This window comes from Alligator mississippiensis, chromosome 3 (assembly GCF_030867095.1).
Source record: "Alligator mississippiensis isolate rAllMis1 chromosome 3, rAllMis1, whole genome shotgun sequence".
NCBI classification, from domain to species: domain Eukaryota; kingdom Metazoa; phylum Chordata; order Crocodylia; family Alligatoridae; genus Alligator; species Alligator mississippiensis.
In genome coordinates this window covers 41322070-41341761 of record NC_081826.1, presented here as the reverse complement: position 1 = coordinate 41341761, position 19692 = coordinate 41322070, and the positions used below count along the sequence as shown (strand labels likewise).

The window sequence follows — 19692 nt, the reverse complement described above, 5'->3', positions numbered from 1 at the left end:
TGTTTTCTGCTCCCTGCCCTGTGCTCTCTGCATGAACTGTCATGTGCCACACACACATAGCACAGATTGGCCACCCCTGTTCTAAGCCATCTCTGACCTAAATTCTAAAGAGTAAGAATTCCAATGTTACTCCAAACCATGGGTTTCCTTCAGTGAGGTATAAAGGAGTTAATTCAGGTGTTGTGGTATAAAGAATCTACCAGACCTCATTATTTCTGTTGAACTCTGAAGGAAAAAATATCATATATCAGTCTAGGGGTTTGCCTGAGTAGAAACTACAGAAGGGCCTTCAGTTTTGATGCATTACGATTTATTTATGTAGTGCTGTGGGTGTGTCTCATCCTAATAAGAAAAGTCCCTGAATCAGAAGGTTTACAAATGTACTGTATGCAAGAACAAAGATAAAGATTTACAAGAGAGCAAACTATACAGGGGACTGGTGTGGCTAAGAGAATAGTAAGCTGGCAAAACAGAGGAGGAGTGCAAGTGCCTGAAGAGCTTTTGTTTTTGGCTGTACTAACAGGTGTCCTCTTATATTAATCCCACAAGAAATTAATATTAGCACTTGTATGTTTGCATGTTTTCCCAATTTCATGAGCAGGATCAACAATGGCAATAAGCAGCCTCATGGCAGTAAACAATGGCAGCTGAAAGACATGGAGGAGGACTCTAAGGATTGCTATTGCCTTCTGCAGCAGTGCATTAAGGTGCCTGCTACTGAGAGAGCCAGGATAATCGCTCAGGTGCCAGTTGCTGAGGCAACTAGTGGGAAATAATGACCCACACCTGCCTAGCCAGCTGATAAGAAGGGGCAGGGCCTTGCTTCTATATAAAGCACAGGCAGGAAGCCAGAGGGAATTCCCTGCTAGCAACCAGAGAAGAAGGAGCTCTCAGTTAAGGAAAGAGAAGAGAAGCCAGATGCGGAGGTAGCATCTGCCACTGCGGTGGGATGGAGCAACCCTGGAAGGCGTGAGCATAATTATAGCCAGGCAGCTTATGTTTACGTTATAGCCAAGAGGCTTGTGTTTGTGTTTGCTATTTGTTACACGGGTGGTTTGGGTGAGACTATTAGGGGTTGGAGGAGGCCTCATAGGGGACTCACAGTAGAGTGGGGACCCCAGTGCCAGTGAGGGCGCAGCATTCGGGGTACATAGACCCCAGCCCCAGAGAGGGGCAGTTGAGAAGCCCCAGAGAAGGGGGCATTGCTGAGAAGCCCAGTGCGGGTGTGGTGAGCCCTGAAAGATAGGGCGGCATTACAGAGAAGGCCCTGAGAGACAGGGCGCGGAAAGAGAGAAAGAGAGAGAGACGGGATTGCAGAGAACCCGAGCGCCAGAGAGGGCGTGGAGACAGAAAGAGACAGAACAACGTCAGTCACATCTGCGAGGCTTGGGGTGTGGTTTTGGGGTGGTAGGAGCCATGCATAGCCCACAAGGCTGGGGGCGTACGGAACACCCGAGACAGGAGAACCGTGACCAAGAAGAAGGAAGGCAGCCTCCCTATAAAAATATATAAAACCAAAGACGTGGCGGGCGAGAATTGGAGGGCAGCTTGGCACAGTAAAGGAGGCAGCAGGGGAGAGCACAGTGACCCTGACCGCCCTCCTGTTACACCCTCTACAGAAGACTCCTCCTGGCAGAGATACATCACAAAAGAATATGTAGAATCACAAATGGAAGAGACCAAGACTAGGAATTCTTCATTTGGGTGGTTTTTGAATCTAAGCCAGTCTCAGTTCCTTCTTCCCTGTGTCTGCATAACAGCACCTGATGCTTCTAGTGTATTTATTCCTGTCTGGGAGGTTGAGCCTGAACACAGGTGATGTGTTGGACAGCAGTAATCTACAGAGCTAGAGACAGACAGACAAAAAGCCTGAGCCTGAATTGATTCAATCTTTGCAGGTTAGTCTAACCTGGCTAAGCTAAATCAGTTTTGTAACCAGACAGACATCCCAGACATACAGGCACGTGCCTGCAGTGGCTCAGGCTAGAATCTGGGGGGCGCTAGAGCAGCCCTCCCTTCCTTTGCATAGAGCTGAGCAGGGGGAGGGGAGGGAGAATGGCCAGGCCCTGGCAGGATGCTATGATTAGGGAGGGGTTCCCCCCACTCCTGACCAGTCCAGCAGGAAATGTTTATCACCACTAACTCAGTGTTTACTAAGAAAACAACAGAGGGACATGACCAACTATCTGTTGATTCTGCCTTTGTCCCATCTGACACAGCTTGGAGGTAGCCGGCATATGGTCTGCTAGCTAATGCTGAGTGGTATCTGTGAGGGATGGGGGAATGCATGCTTAGCAGAGAGTAGGGAGGGGAGTGGTGGAGCAGAAGCCAGGCAGATGCCTGCAGAGGCTGCTGGAGCTGCAGCTAGGGAGCAGAGGGGAGGGGCCAGCCCTGCTGTGGAGCAGACAGCCCTGCTCAACCCAGAGAGCATGCTGGGTTGCTGGGGGAGTCTGATTTAACTTAAACCAGCAAGGGGTCTGGGACAGACATTGCATAAACCAGTTTGAGCCAAATCAGTTAAGTCTGATACTACATTCAACCAGGTTTATCTCAAACCAGTTTCAGCCTTTTTCAAACTGGCTTATGTGCACAGAACATCTGTTCTGTTACATGTTTAAACCAGTTTCTGATCACTTAAACCAGTTTATGTGTAATGTCTGTCCCTAGCCCAGAAGAGAAGCTGTGAATGCTAATGCTGGGTCCCTCTGTGCTGAAGATCTCGATGAGTAATGTAGTACTTTTGTTGTTCATTCAGATAGTTTTCAGCATGAATCCATTGCTAACACTTTCTGCTACCAACTGTATTTTTCTTGAGAAATTTTCAAATCAGTTATCAAAGTTAAAGTGTTTCCCATACATCCAAAAGATTACCAGTGTCATTAATAAATATGGGTGTGATAATTTTTTCCCCTATATTCAGAAAAGCAATGACTAGAAGTGCTTCTTCTTATACACTAGCCTATATTCAACTCTGGATATTAATGCTTCTCTACACCATCCATTCTTGTTAGCATAACATTAAATGGATCATATTCAAGCCCAGCTTTCATAATATATTACTGCAATTTTATGAAAAGTGTAGACTATTGTGAAAATGCAGCTCATGTGCCTCTGTCAATAGCAGTATCATGGGCCACAGACATGAATATCATCCCTACCTGAGCAGAAGGAGAAGGCAACAGAAGGTAAAAAATGGAAAAATCGAATGAAACAAAGCAGTTTTTAAAAATAAATAAATATGAAGGAATCTAATTGGGATATGACAGTTCCTGATTCAGGCAGAGGGTTGCTTTGGATGCCAGTCAATATAACTGGCATGGCTGCCTTGGCAAACCACTCCCCTATATTTTGTCCTCACAAAAGTTCAATCTGACTTTCACGGTGAAATACAGGAATGCTGTTGCGGGGAGTGCCTCAGGCAAGTGCTGTAGGGAGAACAGAAGCTCGGGAATTAAAAGAGACATTTTTTACTGTCTTTGCCATAGATGTATCATGCCACTTTATTCCTCAGCACTTGCCAATTGAGGTCTTCAAGTGACTTCAGAAAGTAAATGAATTATACAGCTGTATCCAGGTACTTCTTACATTCCCCTTTACAGTTCCTGAGCATCTTATAACATAAATGAATTTGTCCTTGAAAAGTCTCTGAGAAGGACAGAAGTGAGATTATTTTACAAAGGAAAAGCTGAACTCTAGAGAGTCTGGGTACCTTTTCAGTCTCACAGGAAGTACATGACAGGATCTGCACCTTTGGTTCCTGAATCGAAAGCCTTTACTTGTGCTTGTGCTTTAACCACAAGACCATCCTTCCTTTCTGTGCTGGTGGGCCAGCCTCCACAAAGAAAGGTGCAGAAACCTCTCTAAGTCCCTTTGGTTCACAAATGCTGTATCCATCCATAGGTAGCATAGGGGCTACCATCATCATGTGCCTGGGAGGATGTCTTGTACCTTAAGTTTCAGGCACAATGTTTCCTAGAGCTGGCATACTTCTATGTTCCATTTGCCAGAGTGGGATGTGGGCAATAGGTCTGAGCCAAATTCTTTACAGGCAACCAAATGTAGCCATTTGCTAATTAGCATGAAAACACAACCGTTCAGAGACTAACCATTTTCCCAGAAAGCCCAGTATCATTTAGTATTTGGGCCTTTCAGGAAACATTCCATGCATTACAACAGACCTGCAAGGGAATCTCAGCAACACAGCTGAAGATGAAAGAAGCTGGGACTGAAATAAGAGCTATGTCTAGCGCCAAAGGACATTCTTCAAATGTCATGCCTTTTGCAACCTCTGAGGAACAGTCAGAGCTGCAACAGCTTCATTACAGTATTAATCAGTTCTCTGCACTTTTGATCTCATTGTTGGATTTGGCAGCAGCACAGGGTAAGCAATGGCGTAGACGGGAGCTAAAGTCGCCATGCTCCAATACAATTCAGGACTGCTTTCTGGGAACAGATACTTAACTTCAGTGTTAATGCTGCTCCCATTGCAGTGTTTCTCCTGGGAAGATCATTAAACCAGTTAAACCCAAGTGGCACTGTCAAACCCACAAGGATAAACCAGTAGGATGAGGCCTTCTTGCCATCTTCTTGATTTTTGTTGGGTGCTTGGTTTTGCTCCAGATCCATGGAATAGGCTGATTTTGATGATTCCACCGTGCAAGTCTACCAGTACAAATTAAAAACATCTGAACAGATTTCTTGCCTCTATTTTCTTGCCCTCTGACTTTACGTTGTGGTACAGAAACATAAAGTGTGATTTTGCTTATTTTTTTGGTATAGCCTGAAAACAACAAATAGTGATACATTAGAACAGGCTGCTGCAATTTTGTCATGCACTGATCTGGTGGGAAGCACCTGAAAGTGTTTGTTTGGTGCTTTGTAACAAATAGCATTATAATCTCACTCTGTGGATGGTAAAGTAGGTAGTCCCTGACCTACCTGCAGATCTCTGATCACCTGCTGTTTGGCAGATAGCAAAATAATTTGACCTTTATAAGTAAAATACTTTTCCTAGGCAATCATCATATTTAGTTAATCTGGGTGATTTTATTATGCTAAAAATATGTTTTAACACTAAACTATAGTTTACCTGCTTTAAGGCCAGTGATTCCCAAAGGATGTGGTGCAAGATCTCTCCCCCCATCCACCACTCTGTCTGCTCCAACGACTCCAATGGCACTTGCAGCTGCTCCTCTAGGGACTTCTGCCACTGCTGCTGCCTTTCCATGCCTTTCCCTACCCCCAAGCAGTCCCTGTGCTGTTCTTTCCCACCCCCCCCCTCCCCCCAACTCCCCTGTGCTCCCAGCAGTGTGCTCTGCTGCAAGCAGGTGGGCAGGCAAATGCATAGATGGAGCCACACTTTGTAGCCTGGCTCATCCCCTTCACTCTTCCCATCTCCCAGGTTAGTAGAAGGGGCGGGGGGGGGAGGGGGGTGGAAGGGAGGTCCCAGTGTGTGGGAGCTTGCATAGCAGCTTCAGCAAGGTCCTTGCCCCTTGAGGTACAGACCAGAGGTGGGAGGGGGCAAGCAGTGGAATAAACAGGACATAGTAGGGTGAGATCCTGCCTCTGCTGTCCTTAAGTGGCACCACTTAGGCCAGTGATTCTCAAGTGTTTTAGCCTCGAGGTCTCCTTCATATTTCTTCTGAATTTAGATCTATTTCAGTAATTTTCAACCAGGTTATTGTAAAATTCAGGAAAGTGTGCTGCCAATTTTAAGCCAGAATAACGGTGTGTGCCAGGTATCAAAAGTTTGGGAAACACTGCTTTAGGCCTTGGAAAAATGGTATATTTTTAGTCACTTTCAGGTTATGATATCTGATCATTCAGGGGGCCCAGAGTCAGAAAGTCAAAGAACCCAGAACATAATCCTTCCTGCAAAGGATTTGGGTTGTAGTTAATGGAAATAGCATAGCCTGAAATATGTATGTTCCCACCTGGCCAAGGTCAACACCATGCTAGAACCTACAGTGACGGGGGCATTATTTTAACCTGTTCAAAGCATGCACCACGCATTATTTTTTCCAAAAGTTACCTGTAGCAGTTTTCTGGGTATTTTTTTGGAACACCACCTCTGTGCCACCCCTAGGATTAATGCAACAAAACCCACCTGACTCTCTTGCTCTGTCTCCATGTACGCCACATCCCACATACGAGGTCATGTAGCTGCCTTAGTGCAACACTAAGCACCTGCCAAGAAGCATACCCAAGACGGGGAACCTAACAGAGATCCTGGGCATGCACTCAGCTCCATTCTAAGGCATCAACATAGATTTATTTTCAGGATTTGGTGTTCATGTAGGAAGCAAGCAGCCAGGGCATGCTTCAAATATGTAGACCTGTGTGGTGGTGTGTGTACATACCCTTAGTGTCAGTAGGCTTCATAAGTACTTATAAAAGGGAGGGATGGTGAATCTTTCTGTTTAAATTTAACCTAACATTGGATTAATGACCAAAACCACCAAGTTTTGTTATTTTAAATCCCAAATATTACAAGTACATGCCGCTCTTTTACAGAATCTGCATTTTGTGCATTATCCATTCTTGTTTCTGCTTCGGTAGTTGCAACACAGTATATGAAGTAACCCAGGCAAGGTGATGGAGAGAGAGTCCTGGTATTACATTTCCCAGGTAAGAAGCAAAACAATAAAATGTATTTTTGTTCCTTCAGGATGCAAAGTGTGGATGAAAGCACAATAGGCATTTTGCTATATGACACCCAAACCTACTCCTGAATACAGTCTCATACAATCAAATATATGTTAACATTTAGATGTTGTTCACTCTTTCAGTAGATAATAACTTATTTACTGTTTAATTCAACTGAACTACTGGGTACCAATAAAGTAAGCCCCAGTACATGACTAAATCTGCAGAATTATTGAACCGTTTTGGATTTATTCCTAGATCTTTTGCAAACGTAATACTCCAAAAAGACTATTAGCTTTATAAACGGGAGCTAAATTGCAGGTAAATGAAGCATGGCTTTACTGCTTGTGGGGAAAGAAGCTTAGTTAAGAGATTTGTTGACTGTAATTTCAATATTTGTATAACGATATGGTGTCTGGAAGTGACTATCATTAGAGAACTTGCATTGCCTTTTGTAAAGGCTGGTGGACCCATATTCAGCAGAGGTGCTGTGATTAAAAAAAAAAAAAAAAAATACCAAACTTATTTGAATTGTGTAGCACTTACTTTGAAAATATTGCTTCTTGTTTTCCTACTGGGAGCAGCAGAATTGAGTCTAGTTCACTACTTAACATTTCCACTATTAGGAAGTCAATATCCTTGACTGCACTAATAGATAATGAAGTGTGACTAATAACTTCTTATTGACTTTAATTCATACTTTTTTGTAAGAACCAAAATTTGATCAGAAACTTCAATTAGAGAGGATCTTTGTCTTTCCAAAGTTCAGTATAAGTGACTGCATAATCAGAAACACTTTTACAAAATTACTTTCATGCAGAACTCACATCACCTTTGGTGTCTCAGGTGAAATGAATATGGAGATGCATGTTGATGACATTCAGTATACCTTCATTAGAGATGAATTTCTGGAGAACATATCAAGTGGCTTTTGAAGTTTGTCTCTGTTGATAATGAATATAATGGATGTGACCTCTTTGGACTATAAAAACCCCTCAATTCTGAACATCTCCAAACTTCTGTTGAAATTCAAGGTTGATCCAGAAGTGAACTTAAAGGAACTTTGGTTTCATGGCAACCTATTATTACTTCTGGTCTGTACTTTTTTTTAAAGCCCTTCTCTTAGTTACTGTATTACCAGTCTGTCTACTGAAAGCTCTACAGATCTTATATGGACTGAAATGCCACTGTTTTTTTAGCTAACAATGTGGGGCATCGATTGCATTTGCCTTTGGCAGGAATATAACTCATTTAGGCCCTTTGCAGCTGTTACTTTTGTGAATCATACAAAATTAAAGTGAGAGTTTTGTTTAAAAAAGTATGATTGGAGCACTTAAAGAGATTATTCCAGGACTTCCAAGCTGAATGGAATGAACCATATTTGTCCTGTAGAAAATTCTAAAAATTGCTTTTAGTCCAAATTAGAACGAAAAGTCAAAATCATGGAATTGCCAGCAATTTTTTTCCAGTTTGATCCTGTATCTAATTAAATCTGCTCAGATAGATTAGGGGTGCTCAACTCCCAGTCCATAGGCCAGCTCCAGTCTTTGGCACTATGTCATCCAGCCAGCAGGGCTCCAACGGGTCTACAAATTTGGCAATGAAGAGCAGTAGCCCTGCTACCTTGCTGTCAAATTTCTGGACCTGATTCTGTGGTTGTGCATGCTGGATTGGGCACACAGGGTGGCATGGAGCCTTATTCCAATGCAGAGGGCCAGGCTTAGGCAGCACAGGGCCCTGGAGCCCAATTCTAAGACATGGTGGCCGGGAAGAGGCACTGTGCTGGTGCCCTGGGGCTTGATTCATGCATGAAGAGGCCAACCAAAGCCACACAGAATCTGATCCTTGTGTGCAAGTAGAAGCATTGTGAGGCTCTGTCCTGCCATGGGGGCCCCATCAAGCCACCAGACCAGCCTCATGCACCTCATCTGGCCTGTGGGGCCAAAAGGACAAGAAATGCTCCAACTGTACCTATTACTTTTATGCAAAATTAAACCCTAGGGTTTGTTTTCTGTCTAATCAAAGGCGAATCATAAGCCACAGCGTTACACTGACTGAAGTGTTGCCCCTTTAGAGCTACTCAAATCCAGTTATTTGGACTTCCTTTCCCTGAAAGTTTCAGATATTACCTCTCCCAAAAATTTCAGTAAAATCAGATTTTATTTGCAACTATAATATAATTATTTGCAAGCTTTACTCCCAAATCCTATCCTTTGATGGAGCAAATCATTATTTTAGTTACAACTACCTTCAGTTGAAAATAACTGTTGCATTTACATTTAAATAAATTTAATGTGCTAAAATCTCTGCTGATGTAAATTGATAGAATTTGGTGGAGTTATGTCTCGGGGATATATCCCTATATGTCTACAGATTTTTTTTTTTAATTGCAAATATTTATAAAGAGATATTTATAATACAGCTATTTCTTTGCTGATGGTACTGTTTCTACACCATGCTTATTGTTAGATTGTTCTGGTAATTTGCCTATATTCCAATGTGAGTTTCAGCATAATGAAATCTTTTGTCTCTCTTGGGAGCTAGTTATTTATTTTCTTTTGTTGAGGAAATTTAAAAAATATGATAGCAGCAATAATACAGAAAGTGATGACACTTTTGCTGAAATCCTGAAATTCACAGCAAAAAGAGGCTTTATTTATACTTTTTACCCTTAAAAATTAAAAGAATTAGCTTTATCGGTATTTTCTTGAGGGAGATCATTGTTTTGAAGGGCTCATCTAGACAGTTAAATGATGATCAGTGACGGAAGGTAGACCAGGGATTCCTGATGAAGTAATGTTCCTGCTAAAATGATCTTTCTGCTGAATTCTACTGCCTGTTCTACTGCCCAAAAAAATGACATGGCATTTCCAGGAACTGCAAATTTTACATGTCAGACCAAGTGCTTATGTCCCAAATCAGTGATTAAAAGCTATTTTTGTGTGCCAGAAAATTGAAGTTTCTATTATCTATCTTAGTTTGAGAAGTGCACGAAGTTAGTTGTTTTTTGTGACTGTTAAAATTAATTCATGTATTCTGCGTAGTATGAGAAGCAACGTGCAAAGCTGTCTGAGGAACTGACGGAAAAGTATCAAAAGAAATGCATGCTCTCAGGAGGATTAAAATGTCACAGAAACCTCTAGCTTTAACAGACTCAAGAAAAGCAATGTTGTCTATACTTAAGAGCTGTAAAGGATGTTTATGGAAAATGCAGACAGACTATCACTGTAAATACATGATTCTTGATGAGTTTGATAGTGGAAAATAAAAATACACTTTATGGTCACCCCACTGAATTAGAACCTGGGAATTCCTGGAGTTCTAGTCCTGACTCTGACACTGATTTAAGTAGCCTTGGGCAAATCATGCAATTTTACCAGCTTTGCCTATGGTCACTAACTTTGCCCATGTCTCAACTGAAAACATACTGTGTTTATATACTCGGTTGTTCTGAATATATGATGCCCTTTCCTCTTGGAAGAAATAGAGCTGCACCTGTGTGATGGCAGGGCAGGTTATGGTAATTGACATTGTCATTCAGCAGTGCAATTTAAATGTATGTGGCTACATTTTTTTTCCAGTTGGGGGGCAGGATACACAGAGTTGCAGGGCACCACTGCCATGGCATGGCATGGACAGGTGGTGAGTGTGGAGGGAAGCTCCTGCCTGCAGGAGGGGGAGTGGATGTGGGGTTTGTGGGTGGATATGGGAGTGTGTGTAGGTGGGGGTGTGGCTTGTGGGTGGGTGTGGGGCCCCTCCATGGTGCACAGCCTCTGCTGCCAGTGGCAGCAGGGGCAGAAGGCAGCAGGCTTTTGGAGCATTCATGGCCCATAGCAGGCAGAGCCCCCCAGCAGCCCATGGCTCTGACTGAATCCTGGGAGATGCATGTGGTGGCACAGAGCCCGCCTGACCCAGCCCAGCCTAGCCCGCTGATGTGTACCTTCAGCCAGACCGGACTCGCTCCATACCAGCACATGGGGCTCCTGCCACTGCAGGTGGAAGCCACGCACCATCAAGCTGGGCCAACTCGATGCCTCCACATGGGGCTTCCAGCACTTCAGTGGGGAGCCACATGTGGAGGCATGAAGCCTGCCTGGCCCAATGGTGCATGGACCAGGAGTCACAGGGAGTTGTGCACCATGAGCACCCTGAGGGCCCACTGCCTGCTGCTCCTGCTGCCACTGGCAATGGGGGTTGTGCGCCCTGTGGGGTACGCACCTCCTCCCACAAACCCCACACCCATCCAAACACACATCCATGGCAGTTCACAAGCCCCACACCTACTCACACACCTATTTTGAGCTAGTATGCAATTACCTCTATTGGCACTATGCAAATGCAAGTAAATCAGGACAACATTTTTTTTAAATAAAATTAAAATAGGTTATACTAGATGTTTGACTTTTTAATATATGCTTTGTTTCTTTTCCAGCTACAAGGTGGCAGACCACCCAAAAGGAGTACTTCTAGGGACAAGGGGAGGGACTTCTGATGACAAAGGTCAGGGGTTGGGGTGGAATTTCCAGTCCCAAAATGGCAATCAGGGAGCAAGGCACCTGTGAAGGGACAGGGCCATGTGGCCCTTGACAGCTCACCAAAAGTTGTTAAGGAGCCCTCCAGCTGAAATAATTGCCCACCCCTGCTATAAACCATTTTATCCTGGGATAAAGTGGTCATATAGACATCCATGTCTGTTGTCCGAGGATAAATCCTAATAAAAATTCCCAGGTAAAAGGTAGTAACAGTTTATCTCAGGATATTGCAAAGTATTGCCTGTACAGTTATCTCAGCACTGCATCATTTAATCAATGGCAGAAAAGGGAAACCATATTCAGCCACTCACTAAACCCTGGTTAGAAGTGCTCTGTGTGTACACACTAATCCCAGGATACTTTTGTTCCAGGAAAAATATAGGCACAACTTATCCAGGGACAAATGCAATGTTTGTTCTTAGCATAGCCTCAAAACAGACATCAATTTCTCTCAGCACAAGGCCTCTTATTCTAGGATCTAACAGATGTATAAACCCATTCTCCCACTTCAAGTACCTGTGAAGTATCAAAGATAACACTTTTATCCAGGACAATCATGCCTAATTTGAGTTTGCTGTCATTTATAAAATCATAGAAAATTAAGGTTGGAAGGGACCTCAGGAGGCCTAGTCCAGCACCCCATCCCCAAGTATATCATCCCAGTCAAGGCTTTGTCTAGCCAGGTCTTAAAAATATCCAAGAATGGAGATTCCACAACCTCTTTGGGTAGCCTGTTCCAGTGCTTCACAACCCTCATAGTGAGAGTTTTTCCTAATACCCAACCTGAATTTCCCTTGAGCTCAAGCTGCATGTGTAAATGCCTGCCCCAAGCCTGTTTTGATGGGTGTCAAAGTCTGGAACAATCAGACCTGGGGTAAACCCAACATCTGTTTTTACCCGTAGTGTTTTGCAGTTGAAATTATTGATTCCAAAGCTCCAGAAATTGGGAGGCCAGATTCATTCCTGGTGTGAGTCCATCAAACTCAACGGACATAAATAAAGGATGAATTTTGCAAAGCTATAGGCAAAACAGCAGAAATACTGATAAAGCAGAAAAATTAGAAGGAGTGTGTTGGCAAGCTTTGAAGGAGGGAGAGGAAACCCAGTTTCCAATCATAAGGGCTTGTCACAGAGCACTCAGGGTCTCTGTGCCTGAAGAGGAGAAAACTGCTAGGGAAGGAGTCCTAGCAGTGACTAAGGAGCGCAGCTGGGGGTTGCTGGGGCAACCAAGGAAGGTCAGCTGACCAGGAGGGGGCAGGGCCTGGACCTTATAAAGCCCAAGGAGCTGAGACCAGAGTCAGTTTCCTGTCAGCAGCTAAAGAGGCAGGAGCTCTGGGAGCAAAGAGGTGAGGAAAAACCTGCCTGGAGGTACTGCGAGCAGCAGCTCCAAGATGCTGGAGCAATGTTGTTATAGCCAGATGGCTTATATTTTAAGTTGTAGCCAAGGGGCTGGAGTTTGTGTTTTGTTGTTGTTATAAGACCGGTGATTTGGGTGAGGCTATTAGGGGTTGGAGGAGGCCTCATAGGAGACCCACAGTAGTGTGGGGATCCTGGCGCCAGTAAGGGCGCAGTTTACGGGGTGCTTAGACCCCAGCCCCAGAGAGGGGCATTTGAAGGGCCCAAGGTGGGCGTAGCAAGCCCCAGAGAAGGGGACAGCGCCGCAGAAGGCCCCAGAGAAGGGGACAGCGCCGCGGAAGGCCCAGTGTGGGCATTGTGAGCCTCAGGAAGGGGGCCATCTTATTGAGCCCAAGTGGGGCACGGCGAGCCCCAGGGGGGGGGGTCGCACGATTGTGAAGCCCAAAGGGGGCACAGCGAGCCCCAGAGAGGGGGGGCAGTATTTGAAGCCCAAGTTGGGCTTCTCTGTAGTGCTGCCCTCTTTCCGGGGCTTTCTGTGCTCAAGTGGGGCATGGCGAGCCCCAGAGAGGGGGGTCGCACGATTGCGAAGCCCAAGTGGGGCACGGCGAGCCCCAGGTAGGGGGGCAGTATTCAAAGCCCAAGTTTGGGCACTGAGAGCCCCTGATAGGGGGCCACATGGTAGGGAGGCCCAAGTTGGGCACCAGAGAGCCCCAGGAGGGGGCAGCACAAGAAAGAAGGCCCAGGGAGAATGGTAAGGGGCCACATAGTGGGAGATTAGGATTAAGACAACAGTGATTACATCAGCGAGGCGTGGACTGCGGTGTAGGGGAGGAAAAGGAGCTGCAGATAGCGCCCCCTGGTGATGGGGCAGTAGAATGGCAGCCTCCTGCTAATTAACATCGACTAATTAATTAACATCAAGGCATGGCAAGCAAGAAGGTGGGTGGTTGCCCAGAGACAGGTTCATGGGCCACATTAAGGGCGGCCTAGCATGATGACCTGTTACAGGGCTAAATACAAATAGTTGACAGTCAAAAGCCTGAGGCTGAAAAAATCCAATCTTCACAGGCTTTAAGCTGCGTAGATTGAACCAATGAGCAAGTGAACAGACATTCATTTTTTATTTCAGAAATCCAGCCACATGCCTACAGTGGCCCAGGCCAGACGTTGGGGGTGTTGAAGCATCTTCCTGCTCAGCAGACAACTTGGAGCAGACACCTTGGGCCAAAGCTAGCTTGCCCACTCTGTGAGGGGGAATTTGCTGGGGAGCTGCAAGGTATCCTGGGATTCTGGGGGACTGTGAGTTAACTTAACTCTGTAGGAGATCTAAATCGCTTAAATCTGATACTACATCCATCCAGATCTATCCTAAACTAGGTTTGGCCATTTTGAAAGTGGTTTATGTACACTGAATGTCTGTTGTGTTACAGATTTGTACTGGTTTCTGATCACTTTTACAGGTTTATGTGTAATTGATGTCCCTAGCTAAAGTGATAGATTTCCAACTGGCATGTTTTCCTTCTGAAAAAAGAAAACAGGTTTCTATTTTTTGTTTCAGCAAATATGGGTGTTTTGCAAATTAGAATACTTGAACACAGACTTCACTCTGGTATCAAGGTTCTGCTGACCAAACAAGCGAAGGTTTATCAACTTCTTGGTTTTTTTTGCTACAACCTAACCTCCTTCTTTCCACACTGTCCCACAGTTAAGGAAGTCCTAGTGTAAGGCTTGTAGGGACTGAACAGGAAGCCTGTCATAAGATATAGAAATCTGTATGTAGGGCAAGTCAAATGCTTTCTGTTGAATTCTGTAGGTATGAAGAAGAAATTAATTAAAGTTACGTTTTATCTCTTCTACTAATTTGTAAATAACTAGAAATATCTTCAACTTCTTTTCTGCCATATGTTGGCAATTGATATTGATAGCTTCTATCTTAAACATAACAGGTGCCTGTAGATGTGTGGGATGCCTGCGCCAATGTGCTGTAATTACAGCGTGTTGGAGCAAACTCAATTACTCAAGTCTACTGGAGCATACTAAATTAGCATGCTCTACCAGCCTTGCCTCGGCGTCTCGTGTATTCATTTCAAAATGGTGGTGGGGGCACTTTAACTAAAGCTCTTTGGATGAGGTTTAGTTAAAGTGCCCTGCCACCATTTTGCAGCATGGGATGCTGAATACACAAGATGATACAGGTGCTTTAATTAGAGTGGCTCCTGAGAGCTGCTCTAATTAAGTGCCCCACCTCCAGACCACATGTAAAAATGACCAACATTCCTAAATTTGCACTTCATAACTATATGCCTGCTCCTCTAATTTGCAGATGCTACTTTACTGCAGCACTGGATCATAGAATCATAGAAAATCAGGGTTGGAAGGGACCTCAGAAGGTCATCTAGTCCAACCCCTGTTCAGAGTAGAAGCAAAGCAGAATCATTTGATAACTCGCACACAGTACATTAAGTTCAAATAAGTGCCTTCTCTCCCTTTAACATTCATTTCTAGACTTGATCCTCTCAATATTTCTGGAATTTTTTTCAGGAGGTGACTTGCAGCAAGGCTGAAAAACCTACCATAACTCCCTTGCATCCTATCACACGATGCTACTTTTGGACCAGGTGAGTGTAATCTGGTTAGAATTTCTTCAAATGTCCCTGTTGATTTCCCCAAAAGTTAGTATATAAAGGTGCATAATTACCCTGCTTTCTTTCCCAAAAGCAATCATCATTATTCTTCTCAAGAAAGGGGTTTTTCTATGCAAGGTGATCATTTAATGTATTGTAGGAGGACAGACCATTGTCAAGTGAGATGTAAAGCTTCAATCTGAACCAATATGGAATAGAACATTGCCTAAAATGCTTTCTTTCCTGAAGAAATAAGTATATTTCTTAATTTCTTCATGTTCTTATTGTATTTACTCCCTCTGAGAAGGGAACCTATTCCTTTATTTTTTTTTTTTTCTGAATCCTATTTTTAATAAGTAGGTTTTCATTAAGACTAAGAAAATATGTCACATTAAAAATGGTAACATGATAGTAAATGCTTTTATACTAGTAACTCTATGACGAGGTTTGTGCCATGCCATATATGCCATTCAATGAGAGTTATTTAGTTAATTTGGATGTTTGCAAACAATGTGCATACATCTGTAAATGTAATCTTCTGGGCAGCGTGCCCTGTCCTCTACTGAGACATGGCTGAGGCTATTTGCAGCACACACCCAACTTGGCAACTGTGGGGGCTCCAGGTGTCCAGGTGAGAAACAGAGTAGCTAAATTAGCTAAGCTTTTGGTGCTGCAGATCTTGGAATGTAGTGATTTCCATGGGGAGCAGAAGGAGCCATGGGGGGGGGGGGAGAGAGAGAGAGAGAGGAAGAGCTCAGGGCCAATATAGGGCTCTTCCTCTTGTTTGTTTACACTGCTGCTTCTTTACTTTCCACTTGCTTAGGCTCTTGCCATTGCTTCCAGCCTCTTCCTTGCAGGCTGGACTTCTGCTCAGCATATGCCTAGATGCCAAACATAGAACTGCAGGGAAATGCCGGCAGCTTTCCTCAGGGGGCAAGAGAATCCAGCTGAGATGCGGGGATGCCTGACCAACCTGCCAAATGCTTGATTGTCACATGAGATGTGTGACACTTGGAATCCCTGAATAGCATGCTGCACCCAATTAACTTGTATCACTTTAATTAATCAGGGTTGCTGTTGTTTTCAATCTAATCCTTCTTTTCTCTGGACCACCCCCATGCTAGACAATAACAAATCCAGGGTTGAACTAACACACAGGGTATCAGGAAATCTCCTGGAAGTCTTCTAGCAACAGTTCAAACAATTATTTTCACTTGTCTCTCTCAGTCTTACACAGATACAGGTCTCTCAGACTTCTCTGGTCCCTGGGAGCCCTCCTGCAGCTGCTCCTTTGCCCAGAAGACAACAGCTGCCTTCATCATATGGTGCCAGCATTAATTTGTGGTATCTAAAAATGAGTTGCAATTGCTGCCAGTAGGAAAGTAGTGTTGCTTGCCCTTGGGATTTTGCCATGAGTCTTACAATACTTATTATGTTTCTTAAATCCCCAGCTGCTGGAGTCAACTGATTTTTCTGAGAATCTCTGGTTTCATTGAAAAAAAAAAAATGTAAGTTTCTAGCTCTTATGGTTGCAGAGGAAAGACTGAAAATGGGTCCAAGCCTCAAAAATCAGAACACAAATAAAAAGAAGCCAAAATTCATTACTTCCTTAAAAGCAAATCTCATAGATTCATGTGTGGCAAATGTTTGGGGCTGGCAAAGGGATGACAGGGGAGGAAGAGACAATATTGGCCCTAAATGAAATGGATTTTACCAGTGATCTTTTGAAGTCTGGAAGATCCTCTGTTCTATTAGGGCCTCCCTCAATGGAAAATCCTCTGAAAGCCCCTAGAGCTTTATGGTGTCTATCTATGGGAGGGAAAAATCCTAATCCTGTTTAGCTCTGAGGAGGTAGACCTTGCAGAAGATATTCTACCCACTTTCCCAACAACCTAGGGGATGCATCAGGATGAGTAGATATGCACTGAACCTCCCCATTTTAGTAGGGCAGAGGTAGCCTTTCCCTGCCCCCTGCCCTGGCAATGCACTCTGAGATGTTTTTTGTCAATGCCAGAATCATTAAAAGAAAGTGGCTGCTGGTTTTGTAGGGAGACAAACAATTGTAGAACCCCCTGTAAGGGAAAGCAAAGGAGTCAGTGGTACAACTGTGCAGAGTTGTTTTTTGGTTTTTTTTGTTTTTTTTTAATAGACCAGCTTTCATATAAATAACAGAAGATTTTTCAACACCACTCTTGGGCAATATCTGGATTTCCACATCCCTGTCTTTTGGAGGCCTATCTTCTCTCTTCTCCCTGAAGGCCTCAGTCTGATACTGTCCACCCTGTCTTGCATGATTTACTTGGGGTTTATCTGCATCAAGTGTGGGTTTCAAATAGAGCCAGCTTGAATTTTTTCATGCACAACTTTTCCCATCAAAAATATAGATTTTATCAAAACAGATTTTTTTTAAACTAGGAAAAAATCAGTTCAGCTGAAGAACTGCAACTTTTTCCATGGAAAACTTCATAACTCATGTTTTTCATTTGTGATCAACATTTAGAAGCAAAACAATAATAGGAGTAGTTGTAGTCGTTGTTGTTTGGATTTAAAATGGTTTAAAATTTTCTTTACCCACCCCCTCCCAAAAAAAAAACCACCCCAAAACCCCTCCAAAACAAATTCAGTACTTGAAATTAAATGAGAACTTCCTGCAGGAACAAAAATGCAATTTTCTTCCACAATTTTTCATTTTAAATTATAATACCATAAGAATTTAAAAATAATAAGAATTTTAGGAATTTAACATAACAGCTTTTCAATAGCTTCAGTTCCAAACTCAGAATAATATCAGCTGTAATCTGGATGTTCTTAAACCCTTGTCTATAACAAGAATTATGTAAGCTTCTTTTTCGCTTGCACTGTAATGACACTGACTTTCCAAATCCTTCATTTCTTATTCTGACAAAAGACCCATTTGCTGAGTAACAGCAGCAGGATTTGGTGAAATAAAAATTTTTGGTGGGTTGGTGATCATCAACTGGAATCAATTATGCAAAGTTAATACCTAGTATCAATAAATTCTGTCTGCTATGGATAACTTTTTCTAACAACTCCTGAATCAAAACTATTTATTATTTCTCATATCAAATACAGCAAATACAAGTGTATTTCCACAAAACCAGGTGTTTTCTACATCTTTGCGTCCTAACAAAACCAGTGGATCCTTGGTTTGAATTCCGTTAGCCTTTTGTTACCCCCTGCTCTTTTGCCATACATAGCCAAATTCTATGGCTTCATCAGCCTTATTGACCAAGGATTCTTAGTACCCACAGTTCTTTTCCCATTCTGGTGAAGCTATAATTAGTGGTTATGGAAGCCAGGATTTTTATTAGTATAAATTATACTGGTAAACCTAGAATATGTCATGGACTCTGTGTATTATGCTTTATTTTTGTCAAAGGCTTCACAACAATTTGTTTTCCCACTGAAGAATTTAGAGACACCGAGAAAACAGGATAGATCATTGTGTAACTCCTGACACCATCCTCAGTTTTTAGAGACATTGGAAACTAGTGATTCCAACACTACCAAAAATAAAACTCTTCTAATTCACCAAATTTGTCCTGTTATAATACCACCTAAGTCAATGGAGTTACATCAGGAATAAATTTGGCCCTGAATCTTGTGTAGCAAAACAAATGGAATGAGTTCTTATTTAGGACTTTTTTGAGCCTTTTAAGCCTCCATCTGTTTGGGTTTTCAATTAACAGTTGATGGAGCAGATGATTTTCATCATCTTTTGACTCTATTGCCAGTAATGATGTTAGGGTCTGTCTGTCTTTATATCATTTGGTCTAATGCCCAAGAGTGCATCTGTGTGTATGTAGCATACTGTTCAGTACAATGCTGAGCTTTTTAGTGTAACAGCTTCTGTACCATACAGGAGAACAGTATTCTGCTGAGGCATATACCATTGCAAGTGCTATGGTTCTGGGCACTTTGAAATTGGCACCCTATGTCATGCCAGCAGCTACGTGTGCAGAGACTTTACTGTTGACCTTCTGAATGTGGTGTTTATAGGTCAGGGAATGGTCTAATGCAACTCCTAAGTAGGTTGGGATATGCTAATGAGGAAGGATGTGGTTGTCTACTCTGATATTCATTGTGCACTTTGGACAATGATTGTCCATGTGAAAGAGTGATGATACGGATTAATAAATTATGATAACTTAATGACGTGATGATGCTTAATTTTAAGCACTACTTCTGGAGATAGTCAGTGATGAGTTCCATGTCAGTATTCAGTGTCTTTTCCAGTTCTGTCATGTCTATTCCTTGTACTACTATGACAACATCATCAGCATACATGTATCCTTTAGATGTTGCATATGGGACATCTGAGGCATTACATTGAAAAGTGTTGGTGCTAACACTGACCTTTGGGGGACTCCATTCTTCACAGTTTGTACCCTGTTTTTTTGTTTTGTACATGAAGCCCACACACTCCTGGAAGAGATGAGGGATACTGAACCAAACCTATGGGCAGCAATGGAGTGGGACAACCACTGGGAAAGGTCAAATCTATTTCAACAACA

At 43.1% G+C, this 19692-nt stretch overlaps 2 long non-coding RNA genes across 4 annotated transcripts in view; one reads left to right on the top strand and one right to left on the bottom strand.

Annotated features, from left to right (window-relative positions):
- The window catches only part of LOC132249260 (uncharacterized), a 54753-nt gene that overhangs the window by 17220 nt on the left and 17841 nt on the right, over window positions 1-19692 (bottom strand). The gene's annotated exons all lie outside the window — the stretch shown is intronic.
- The window catches only part of LOC102569812 (uncharacterized), a 31738-nt gene continuing 12904 nt past the window's right edge, over window positions 859-19692 (top strand). Inside the window, exons 1-5 of one of the 3 annotated variants that reach the window (XR_009460657.1) lie at window positions 859-969; window positions 6559-6627; window positions 13663-13809; window positions 15075-15151; window positions 16609-16665. This is a non-coding gene — a long non-coding RNA (uncharacterized LOC102569812). Of the gene's footprint in view, window positions 970-6558; window positions 6628-11147; window positions 12524-13662; window positions 13810-15074; window positions 15152-16608; window positions 16666-19692 lie in introns of those variants that run through there. The other 2 variants (XR_009460655.1, XR_009460656.1) reach the window with 2 other exon arrangements.